At 41.8% G+C, this 13,248-nt stretch overlaps 1 protein-coding gene and 1 long non-coding RNA gene across 2 annotated transcripts in view; one reads left to right on the forward strand and one right to left on the reverse strand.

The window, feature by feature from the left end:
- Nucleotides 1-12,988, reverse strand: part of LOC137503952 (uncharacterized) — a 74,342-nt gene extending 61,354 nt beyond the window's left edge. The window contains exons 1-2 of the long non-coding RNA XR_011019385.1: nt 12,895-12,988; nt 11,977-12,076 (exon numbers count right to left, since the gene is read on the reverse strand). This is a non-coding gene — a long non-coding RNA (uncharacterized lncRNA). The remainder of the gene's footprint in view (nt 1-11,976; nt 12,077-12,894) is intronic.
- The window catches only part of UST (uronyl 2-sulfotransferase), a 337,418-nt gene that overhangs the window by 37,645 nt on the left and 286,525 nt on the right, over nt 1-13,248 (forward strand). The window lies entirely within an intron of this gene.

Below are 13,248 nucleotides of genomic sequence, written 5' to 3' on the forward strand. Positions count from 1 at the left end.
TTCAAGAGTTCAGGTCCTCTTTAAATAAAAGTTTTCAAAGTTTTTCTTTCTTTTATTTGAAGTCCCATTTGCGGATGTGCAAAGTACAGAAGAAAGGGCCCTAGCTGGGCATCACAGTGCATGGCTATAACACATTTATTAGATAAATCTGCAGGTTGGTCATCAATTCAGGAGTGTTCAGATGTGTGATGGACATATGGAAAAATATGCATGCACATGCGTTGCGTCCCTTGTTGCTTTCAGTAGAGCTTTATGTGGCTGCAGTAGCTTTTGAGCATGTCTCCTGGTATACCCAAAACTGTGATGGCTCACACTTTCTGCATACTGCTGGCTAGGTGATCACTATAGCACTAAAATCAGAAATTGTTGCTATGTAGTTCTAAGTTGTTGGACTGTACAATTTATGTTTGCACACTTTGGGCTTGATTCACTAAACCGTGATAACTTATATCGCGGCCGCTTTCGCAATCCTGAATTTTTGTGCGAAAATGCAACAGTTTTGCGCGAAAATTCAGGATTGCGCGCGAAAACTCATGATTGCGCACAAAACACGAAAATGCACACGAAAACTGCCGTGATATGAGTTATCACGGTTTAGTGAATCAAGCCTCTTGTTTGCAGTGCATAAATAAGATTTTGTGTAAATGTATGGTACTGAGATGTAACATTGTCGTTGCAGTAATGTTTTGTCTTATAGATCTTTTATGCACTAAAAACCAAAGCCAGAAAAGCTTTTATCTAGCTACTAAAATATCAGCCTTTGGGCAAACATGTCTCACTGTAACAGGCTACTTTAAAAGGTAAAAAGGCAAGTTGTATGGTGACATCAAATATTTTTTTGTGAAATAGCCTTCATGTATACTTGTTTTAGATATAGATCTATAAGGGATCTATATGCGATGTCAATGTAATAGAAAATCAAGAATTATCCTTCCATTTCAACCTCTAAGGCATTGCACTGGTACACGTAACTGTACATTTTCAGTCAAATATATATTGTATTGTATTTTACCATAAGATGCATCTAGGTTTAGAGGACAAAAACCAAGGGAAAAGAAATTACAGTAAACCAGGTGTGTCAGTGGTGCAGGGGCATCTTGTGAAACTCCTCTACCCAAACTGTCTCCGTTATCCCCAAATACAGTTATATCCCCTCAGTGTTCTCCACAGAATTTTTTTTCCAGCCGGGTGGCAAGAATTAGTAGCCGGGTGGCATGAAAAAGTAGCTGGGGGGCGAGATGAGAGAATGCATGGCCAGTGCTTCTGTGAGCAACTCTGCTTACAGCATAGGAGGAGGTGAGCCGATGAAAGCCGGGTGCTCACCAAAACTAGCCTGGGGAGAACACTGACACTGTTACAGTAATCCCCTGCCCCCACCCCAATTACAGTAATACCACACCAGTTACAATAATACACCACTAGTTAAAGTAATTCTCTTCCTTCCACCCCAGTTACAGTAACCCTCCTCAGTTACAGTAATACCCCCCCACCAGTTACAGTAATCTCCCCCCTGTTACAATAATACCTCCCTCATTAACAGTAATACCCCCCTCAGTTAAAGTAACCCCCTGCCCCCACCCCAGTTACAGCAATTCTCCCCAGTTATAGTAAACTCCTGTCCACCACCCCAGTTGCAGCAATACCCCCTAGTTATAGTAAACCCCTGCCCCCCACCCCAGTTACAGCAATTACACCACCTATAGTAATTTCCTGCCCACCACACCAGTTACAGTACCAGTATGCTTGGTGGATTTCATCACTTAGGCTTCCTCAGCCCCTGGTGCTGCCATGACCCTTCCTCTCAGTCTGACCACAATTCCCCGCTGCAGATATACCACACAGGGAGAAGCATGGAGAAGTCAGCATCTGCGGTTCCCGCTGTCTATTGGCAGGCAATCATGCAGGTTGCGCTGTGCAGTGGGAGTTGCTGAGCACCACACTCAGAGCCGGAGGTCACCATCGTTGATGAGGCGGACTGGCATCATTCAGGGGTGCAGGAGGGTGAAGAGGCAGCGCTATGGAGGCCAGCAGTCTGGTGAAGAGGAAAGCGAACCACCGCATCTCCAGGGCGGAACAGCCGCATCATCACTTCTTGGCTTGGTCTGAAAAATGATGTACTCCATCCTCCAGCCCGCACACTGAATTCTCATAGCCACTGCCCGAGGACTCCCCAGCCACGGACATTTGAGTTTCGGCTCAGCTGAGCACCACCCACTACCGTCAGACCAGGTATCCTCCTGATAGCCTCCAGCAGGTAAGTCACAGTGTGTTAGCACTACGCTGCTACATGCTGCTTCATTCAGCCGCCAGCTCCACTCTCCATTCAGTGGCAGAGAGATGCGGGCGATAATGCACTATGCTGTTACACGCAGCCCTCAGCTCCTGTCTCCATCCACCGACTGCCAGTGGTAGATAGGCAGTGCCGAGCAGATTAAACCTACAGGGAGGGGTCTCAAGCAGAGCTTACAGCTTGACTCTGTAATGCTCAGGTCCTCCCTGCACTTAAGTATTGCAGCGGGGATAAGTGGGGGGAGAAGGACAGCCAGTGGCGTCAGACAAAAATCTAGCATACGGACCATAAGGCCTATTGGACCCCCCCCCTCATTTTTGGAGGGGAAAAAGTGAGTCTTAGGGTCTGAAAAATACGGTAGCTAAAAATCAGAATAAGGCTTTGTGCACACAGATCACTGCTATATGATGAGTTCAACTCCCATTCACTGCTGCTACTTAGTGAGTTGTGACAGTAGAGAGTGGGCTCGATTCACAAAGCGGTGATAACTCAGTTATCACGCCTAAAAGACTTTAGGCGTGATAACCTTTGCACCAGCAAAGTTATCACCGCTTTGTGCTCTAACTCGCGCGAAGTTTCCGCGCGTACGTGCGCGCGCAAAGTCCCATAGGGCTTAATGGGCACTTCGCACGAAGCACGGTGCGCTGTGCGCGTAGCGCACCACGCTGCGCGCGCAAAACTTTGCGCGCGGGAGTTCGCGCGAATTCCTTCAGATTACGTCTAAACTAAGTTTAGGCGTGATAAAGGGCTTTTCACAGGCGTGCAAAGTGTTTGCACCGCTTTGTGAATCAGGCCCAGTGTCAGTGAAATGCCAATATTTTATTGTTAATTTTTTTGCACATTTGCATGGCAGATTAGACCATCAAAAGCAGTAGCTGATGATTTTGATAGGCGCTGTGAAAAGGCCCCTGTAGAATTGTATGGGCAGTAAGTTGACGTGCAGAATTTTTCTGCAACGCAACTAAGCACTGTGAACCTAGCCTAAGGCCCTGTTCACAGTGGTCAGTTGCGTTGTAGAAAAATTCTGCATGTCAACTTACTGCCCATGCAATTTTATGGGCCTGTTCACAGTAAGGGAATGAGTTTTTCTAACTTGCTGCATGCAGGCTTTGTATTAAAGTCTATGGCCAGTCTCCATTGCAGTTCACAGTCATGATAACGTGTAAGTTATGCAACTGACCACTGTGAACCTAGCCTAAGGCTGGATTCACAGTGGTGCATTGAATAAAGCACATGTTAAAATGTGTGTGAGCTGCAATGGAGACTGGACATAGATGTTGGCTGAAGGTGTAATGGTTAAGGGCTCTGCCTCTGACACAGGAGACCAGGGTTCGAATCTCGGCTCTGCCTGTTCAGTAAGCCAGCACTAATTCAGTAGGAGACCTTTGGCAAGTCTCCCTTACACTGCTACTGCCAATAGAGCGCGCCCTAGTGGCTGCTGCTCTGCTCTGGCGCTTTGAGTCCGCAAGGAGAAAAGCGCAATATAAATGTTATTTGTCTTGTCTTTGTCTAGATGTTACTTCAGAGCCTGCATGCAGCAAGTTAGAATAATGTGATCCGTTACAATGCACAGACGTGAACTGCCCCATAAAACTGTAAGGCCAGTGAGTTGACTTGCAGAATTATTCTGCAACGCAACTGATGCGCTGTGAACAGGCCCTAACACTAAAAACAAAGTTCATGTCTGTAAAATGCCAACTCTGTACTGGCCAGTAAGAGGAAATTCCAAATATTAGAAAAATGTAACCTCTAAGTGTACTACAAGCTTTTAGATATCTTGATCTTTATTTTGTGGCCGTAAGGCTACCTCGATATGTAAAGTTGAGTACATAGCTTTCATAGTTGCATACCCGGCTATGATGGCATTGTCAGTTATGTGGAAATCTCTTTTTTTTATGCTTTGATGCAGTTGGTGTTTCAGATTTTAAGCATCTGACAGTTTCCTGGGAACATGTTCTGAGTGTATTTCTCCTAGGCGATATTTTCCCATCTTATCAATAAAATGCCTTTTAAGCCACCAGCAAACAAGAAAATGCTCCGAATAATTCTGGCGGTACGCTTACACCTACATTTTAATACTTAAGTACATTTTGGTACTTTTTCAATTGCAGAGTGCTGAAAAGTTATTCCAAACAGAAGATGAAAAATAATCTCCTTGGAGAAAACATAGAAGAAAAGGTGAATTGGATTGGGCCCCATGTGTCCTTCTATACTTTCATCACACCACTGAGTATCAGAGAGGTGCATGTATTTAGCAGACAAATTTAGTCTATGAAGTCTCCAGTCTAGGCTATTGGGAGGTCTCACGGGAGAGTGTCCATACAAAGGTGTCAGTCAGCTTTCCAGCTTGTTTGCACACTATTTGGCAGTTGGACAGAGCAACTGCAGTTCAGTGCTTTTGTAAATAAAGAAAATAAATAAAGTAAATAAAGAAATACCTGAGAGTCCCCCATGAGTCCAAAACCTGACAGAAATGTTAGATTTTCACTATCTACTGCAAGTGACAGTGACATAGGAAAAGTAATTTATAGTGCATTTTACTCTTAGAGAAATGTATATTTATATGTTTGTATTTTAATTTGTATTATTTTTCACAATTGTTGCCTTTTAAGGTTTACAATGACGCCTGGTTAGAATTAGGCATTTTGAGGTCATGTGGAAATAGGCTTTTAGGGATATAGTTTGGCACTGGAGTTTAGGGTTAGTCATTGGATATTACGGGATTGAGATGAACATTGAATGTTATGGGTTAAACACTGGGGGAAGTTACATGTGTAGTACTAGGCATGGCTTAGGGCAGTGTTTCTCAAACCTGTCCTCGTGACTCCCCAACGGTGCATGTTTTGCAGAAAACCTCACATATGCACAGGTGGGGTAATTAGTGTCTCAGCTGCATGGAATCCTCCTAGCTGAGAGAGACACTAATTACCCCACCTGTGGATAGGTGAGGCTGCCTGCAAAACATGCACCGTTGGGGAGTCACGAGGACAAGTTTGAGAAACACTGGCTCAGGGCAACGGCATTGTAGATTACAAAACTTTCAACTGTTGTCTTTTGCAGTTCGTGGGATTTGCAGGTTGTGATATTGACATTTACTAGGTATTTGCATGAAAAATGAACAGTGCCAAGCTGTGCTAAAATTATGTTGTTTTTTTTAGGCTGGTTTCACAGTGGGACGTTATAGGCGCACGTTAGAGCAGCCTGTAACGCACCCCACCGCACAGCAATGAAAAATCAATGGGCTGTTCACAGTGCCCACGTTGCGTTACATAGTAACGCTGCGCCACCAGACAACGTACTGCATGCAGTACCTTCTAAGCGGTTAGACTGCTTGCACATGCTCAGTAACGTTGGGGAGGAGTGGAGAGCGGCCAGGCACATGGCTAATTAATATTCACTGCACTCAGTGACGTGCAGTGTTTACTTCCTGGAGCGGCCGCTCTGTGCAGCGATTGGCCGGCGGGACCATGTGATGCCGCATGCGCACAAGAGTACGCATCACGGCATCACGGACGCCAGAGTGAGCTGCACAACGCGGCTCACTCTGACGTCCACCTTAGAGAGCACCAGGCGTTGCGTTAGGGGCACGTTATGCGACCATAACGTCCCCTAAAACGCAACGTCCTGGTGTGAAACTAGCCTTAAACAAAACTCACTTGTTGAAAATGTAAATAAGGCATATACAGTTACAGACATGTATGTACATTTAGTGATCAGCATTGACTTAGCACATTACATTATTAACAATGACTAACAAGCTACAGTACATATTCAGTTTCAAAAGGAACATTTGACATGGGTACCATAAAGATGCATTCATAGGGTTCAATCATGCAGTATCAGCCTTATAATAGTTAGCTAAGTGGATATCCAATAAGGCTTAGGTGGTATCAGTTACGTGGATGGTTATGCTAAAATTATGTTTAGTGTATTGAAGATAAAGCAAGAGTGATCACTTAATGGTTCATATGACTTGGTTACTATGCTAGAGACTTGCTTACTTAAAGTGTACCTGCAGTGATAAGTGATGTGATGAGGTGAACATGGGTATATGTAGTTTTAGCCCTACTAAGAAATTGTCTTTAGTAAAAAAATAAAATAAAAAAAAAGAGCTGTTATGAATGTAAATTAGCTTGTGGAACAGCTAGTGAATGTCAGCCTGTTTAAAGAAAAGTAAATATAAGCAAAAACAGGCGAGAAAATGCTTTTGAAAAGATTTTAGTGCTAGAATGTATAAAGAGAACCCGAGGTGGGTTCTAAGAATGCTAACAGCACACAGAGGCTGTGTCTGCATATACTGTCCAGCCTCTGTTGCTATCCCGATCCCCCCTAAGATCCCCCTGCGCTCTGCTATGCCCCCATAAATCACCCAGCCGTGCTGTCAACACACAGCGTATCGCAGCCGGCTGTTTAATTCTGTGTCAGTCCTGCCGCTCCCCCGCCTCCTCCATAGCTCCGGTCCCCACCCGCGTTCCTTCCCTTCAATCAGTGGGGAGGGAAGGGACGCAGGCGGGGACCGGAGCTATAGAGGAGGCGAGAGAGCAGTTAAACTGACACTTACAGAAGTAAACAGCCGGCTGCGACACGCTGTGCGTTGACAGCACGGCTGGGTGATTTATGGGGGCATAGCAGAGCGCAGGGGGATCTTAGGGGGATCGGGATAGCAACAGAGGCTGGGCAGTATATGCAGACCCAGCCTCTGTGTGCTGTTAGCATTCTTAGAACCCACCTTTCTTTAAAGGGTCATTTCCTCTGTTTGTTTGGTTGGTTTGTTTGTTTTTTCATTCAGAAAGGCTGATTTGTCAGCTGCTGTTAAGATGAAGAAGTCTAAACTGAAGTCTTTAAACTTAATATGAAAATATGAGACTTAGTTCTGTGTTTAATTTACCATTTGTAAAACACATTCAATTAATCATCTCATAAGTGTATTTTCACTTTAGGTTCACTTTAAGCAGTAAAGTAAGGCTTTTCTGTACTACAAAATGGTGAATCTCCTAACAAATATAAAATATTTGTGTAAAATTTAGTAGCATCTTAAAAAGACAAAAAAAAACCTCCTCAAAGTATGCTATTAGGGCTAGTTCACAGTGCTCAGTTGAGTTGCAAAATAACTCTGCATGTCAACTTACTGCCCATACAGTTCTACAGGCCTGTTCACAATATTGTGTTGTAATGGATCATTTATGGTTATTCTAACTCGCTGCATACGGGCTTTTTATTGAGGCCTATGGCCAGTCTGCATTACAGTTCACACTCGTTCTAACGCATGTGTTATGCAACTGACCACTGTGAACCTAGCCTTTGAATTAATCTATCCAGAAAAGAAAAAAGAGGCATTTGTGTATCATGTACACTAGAATTTCTGTTATCTGGCACCTAAGGATTGGGTAATGCCGAATAAATTTTGTTTCTACTTTGTTTGAGAGTTACTAATAAAAATAGGCCTGCGGTAACTAAGACTGTACTATGCCTCTTACTATACCCACACCATAAACTCTATTTAATGTTGTAATACAGTAATTAAAAACTAATTAAGACAAAAAAAGTCAAGCTTAACCAAATGTAACACAGGTTTATTACTGTATAAAGTAGTGTAAAAGTAGCTTTATGCATGCTGCTGGACAGGATTTTTTTTCTGGATGTTTGACAGTTCTAGATAACCGAGTTCTGGATTGTATTGCATAGCTGTAAATAAATGGGAAAACTGGATATATGCCAATATCCATGTATGGTATCATAATTCATATTGTATGTTTGTTTTACATAGTGTCTTCTTCAACAAATAAGATGTAGGTCACTGTCCAGATATTTTACTTTTTAGTTGCTTTGCTGAAAATGGCATATATACAGTATAATAATCTACCTCACAGGCTTCAGGGCACAATGTGAGATGACATAATTCTTGTGTAATGCGACAATTGCTTTTCATAAACGGTATCCACAAGAAAGGTATTGAGCATGTTGCTTTAAAAAGCCAGTGGCCCAAGATATAACAGTAATTAGGAGGACATCACATGGTTAGTGACCTTAACCTCCATCGAAAATTATTTACAATGCTAATTTTTAGATTAGGTTTTTAATTTTAGGTTGAAGTGATTTTTAGTCATTTAGCATATGTCTATGTGTTGAACATGCTTGAGCAGAAAAAAATAAAAGTTTGAAAAACATGATATGGAGAATATGAACTCACTATACCTGTCATAGTATGTTGACCTTAAGGGATGTGGTAATTGCCAGTTATATATGCAGTCTGCCTATGAATCATACTGCATAGGTGGTCAGATGTCTGAATGAGAAGTGGCCTGCTATGATCTCATTATGGTAATTTGTACCATTCTGAAATATGGACATATCACATATGTCACATATTCAGATCCACATTCAGATCTAAACAAGAAGACACAAAATGTTAAAACTGCTAAACTTATATTTTTAAACTACATTTTACAGCATTTTATAGAACTTTAAAAAAAAATACAGTTAATTCCAGTATTTGGATAGCGCCTTTCTCTGTCCGACTCAAAGCACTTGCGAGGCAGCCACAAGAGTGCACTCAGTAGGCAGTGGCAGTGTTAAGTGCCGTGTTAAGTGCCCAAGAAACTCCTTACTGAATAGGTGCTGGCTTACTGAAGGTTTGAACCCAGGTCTCCTGTATCCAGCCACTGCCAGCTTATAATTAACTATTTTTTCTTCTTTGTAGTACTAAAATTCCAGTATAGGTGTGGAATTTTTCCTGATGAGAACCAAACATGAACTATTCTAACTGTTTTAGTGGCCTTCCAGCCAAACTTTTTTTTCGTTTTACAGCTTGTTTTTATTGTAGTCTGTGTCCCTGAGGGCGTGCTTTCCATTTACTTCTTGTCTCAGAAAAAGGACTGTACCTCGCACAAAAATAGAAATAATGCTTTTGGCAGGAGTTTACATTGCGATATTTTGGAGTGATCTCCAATTACTAAAATTAGGAGAGTGGAAGAAGAAAGTTCATAAGTGCCATTCTACTTATATTAAATTTAAGGAAACAGTGTGGCATAAATGCAGAAACAGCAGACAATCGAGGAATCAAGATAATAGGGTAGGTCAGGACTTGAGAAATAGATTTAGGTGTCATCAGTGTAGAGACGGTACTGAATGCGCATGATAATTGTCCCAGGCCATGAGTGTAGATGGAGAAGAGAAGGGGTCCAAGGACTGAGCCTTGTGGTACACTGACAGCAGTTGTGGAGAGGAGGTTGTATTGGCGAAGAGTAGTGAAAGAACATCTGGAGAGGTAAAAGGAAATCCAAGATGGCAGAGCCACATGTAAAATATATGGCATACAGCTGGGAACATCAAACTTTTAGTAGGACTTCGAAAATGTATTTATAATAATCTAAACAATAGTATTCAATGGCAAGCAGGAGGAGTTAAAGAGAACCCAGGGCGGGGTCTAAGAATCCAAGTAGGATACAGAGGCTGGGTCTGCATACAATACCCAGCCTCTGTTGCTATACCGTCTACCCCAGTCTCCCCCCCTGCACTCTGCTTTGCCCCATAAATCAATCGGCATGCTGGCGATGGCTGTTTACATGTGAAGTGCCGTTGATTGGAGGGAAGGGACGCGGGCAGGGACCGGCGCTATGGAGGAGGCGGTGGAGCAGCAGACTGACACTTCACATGTAAACAGCCGGCTGGGGACACGTTGCGTGTCGCCAGCATGGCGATTGATTTATGGGGGACAGCAGAGCGCAGGGGGGGCTGGGGGAAACAGTATAGCAAAAGAGGATGGTCATTGTATGCAGAGCCAGCCTCTGTATGCTAATTGGATTCTTAGAACCCACCTCGGGTTCTCTTTAAAGTAGAAACAATTCTGGGATACGTAAAACAGAAAATAAAATTATATATATATATATATATATATATATATATATATATATACACATATATGTATTTTTTTTTCTATGTATCACTAATATTATAAATGCAAGAGTTTGGATGTTTGTTACGCAATCACGCAACAATGGCTGAACGTATTTGAATGAGATTTGGCACACAAATTGTAGATTACCTGGAATAACATATAGGATACTTTTTATCCCCATCACCAAAGTGGGAGACAAATACAAATTTTACTGAGAAACATAAACTGCAGCCATTCTTACATTGTTAATGGTAGGGTTCTCAAACTTTGCACAGTTGGTCACTGGGTGACTGGGATTAATATTCAGAAAGGTGGGTGGAGCGTACAAAAGCCAATAAGAATTTACCTACTGATTTTCAAAGGGAATATTTAATTGCTAACATTCTTGCACTGTTAATTGCACGAGCCTCAAACCTAGTACAGTTGGTCACTGTGTGACTGGGATTCAAATTCTGATAAAGGGGTTGGAGCCACAGCCAATCAGATTTGTTTCATTTCAATGCAAATTATTAAATTATTTTTAAATTAGGGTTAGACGTGAGGAGAGTCAACGCCAACCAAATACATGCCCGGGCAACTCTGGGCCATCAACTAGTATATATATATATATTGTATATACTCGAGTATAAGTCTAGAAATGTAGGTCTGATTCACTTCATAAAAGTATAGGCTTCGACTTATACACGAGTCACAGGCAACACTGAGTAATGTGTGTACTAATACTGACATTCCCATTTGCAGCAATGTACCCTGTGGTAAGTGATACTTTGAGGAACATAAATGCCAAGAAAACACAGGTCTGAAAGTCATGGCCACAACAATAAACAAGGAAAGGGGCAGGAGGGAAATACTGAGCTTCAGGAAGGGGAATGAATAATTGCAGCACTTGGGGGCCTGAAGGAGTTATTGGCTGTACTTAAGGGACAGGAGGGGTTACTGGCTGCAATACTGTATGCAGTGCAGTCATTAACGCCTCCTGGTCCCCCAAGTGCAGCCATAACTGTGCTGGGTAGACTTATACTTGAGTCAATTAAAAATTCCAGCTTCAGAGGGTTGAAGATTGGAGTCGACTTATACACGAGGTCGACTTGTATTCGAGTATATATATATATATATATATATATATATATATATATATATATATATATATATATATATATATATACATACACACATATCCAGGCAACAGTACAGGACTGAGCAGACAAGAGCAAAGTCAGGACAGAATGCAGAGAATGTAAACAGGTAATCAGGTTGTCCAGAGACTTAGAGCAGGTGGTGTGATCCTGCAGAAAGTGCTCCTGGACCGCCTGCAGACAAAGAACTGCAGGTATTTTCCAAAATCATTAGAAGGCCACCTGTTGGTGAACAATGGAAATCCAGGCAACCACCTTCTGGCAGACAGCAGAAGTCCAATGCAGCCATAGTCACTACTGCTACCAGCAGGCAGAAGGTGGCAAGACATGATATCTAACAGATTTTAACCCTGAGGGTACAGTGCACATGCATCACATGAATATTCATATTTCTGTTTGTAATTCAAGCATTTCACATTTCTTCCACTTGCACATGGGCATGGGTATGTTCATCAACTAATGTACATAAACATTAGCTATGCAGAAGCGTGTATATGTCTAGTAGGATACAAGAATTACTGTATACTGTTTCATAATCAGGACTTGGTCCAGGTACACACATGAGATGCACAATAAGGGAAAGAGGCGCCCTGATTTGAATAAAAGCTTTTAAAACCAGTTTAAAAACGAAAAAGAAAAATGAGGTATCTTACCTCAATGACGAAATCTCTGTAAACTTACAAAAGATTTTTATTTGAGCACAGGCAACGCGTTTCGCGGGTCTGAGCCCACTTCCTCAGGCCAATACAGTGCCTAGAACAGCAGAAAGAGTTCCTCAATGTACATACATATACATATTTCATAAAAAATTATAAAAATAATAACGGTCAGAGTACATATATAAATGAATAAATAGCATAACATGAATTTAATTTGGCAGATTTATCCATGCCCTAATAGTTGATTCCATGCTGTGCATATGCAAACGCATATTTATGCGCACGCACACACACATCAAAGAGAACACACTACTGTGTCTCATATCTAAGGGCAAACTTGATGGTTTAGTCTAAGCTCCATTTGCCGTAATGCACAATACCATTATTATTATGCACCTTCTAGATGAATGATAAATATATAATATATATGGATATATATATGGAAAAATAAATTATATACAGACCAAGGAAAAAAAAAAAAAAAAGGGGGGGGGGGGGTTCCATTGATGATAATGTATGCATCATCAATTAAAAAGAACTAGGAACATAGTGGATAGTATTCTAAAATTAGCCATGCGCCCATAGGAATGATATAATATAAAACACAGATATCTAGCAATGTATAAAAAATATAAACATATATATATACACATATATATACATATATATACACATACATACACACACAACAACATAAGAAATACTAAAAACTTGGCCAGTTCTAAACAAAGACAAAATCCAGGCAGCGCTGCAAGCATTTCACAGTGTTGCTCTGCATAAGTAAAAGGAACTGGTCACTGACTTTTAAAAGCATTGCAGTACATTGTGCACAGCATAATACATGTTCAGTCAGCAGGGGGAGTAAAAAGGCAGGATACAATGGAGACCAGAAAACAACGTTGTAATACTCACCAAATGACAGAAATCATGTAGCATAGGGAGCCTCTACAGGACATTCCCTGTCTCTGCATTATATAACCTTACTTGATTTGTTTAAGCAGCTGCAGGTCTGCACATTCTCAGCAGATTAGGGAAGGGGAGGGTGCGTGATGATGTAATCACAGGAAGTAGTGGTGGGGCCATATTGGAAAGGGGCATAGCATAGGAAGGCAATGTATTTTGCCAGTCCTACGCTGGATTCATAGAAAAGATAGGACCAGGAGTTGATGTATTCCTGTGATTACATCATCACTCATGGCCCCACCACTACTTCCTGTGATTACATCATCACGCACCCTCCCCTTCCCTAATCTGCTGAGAGTGTGC

This window comes from Hyperolius riggenbachi, chromosome 4 (genome assembly GCF_040937935.1).
Source record: "Hyperolius riggenbachi isolate aHypRig1 chromosome 4, aHypRig1.pri, whole genome shotgun sequence".
Lineage (NCBI taxonomy): Eukaryota > Metazoa > Chordata > Amphibia > Anura > Hyperoliidae > Hyperolius > Hyperolius riggenbachi.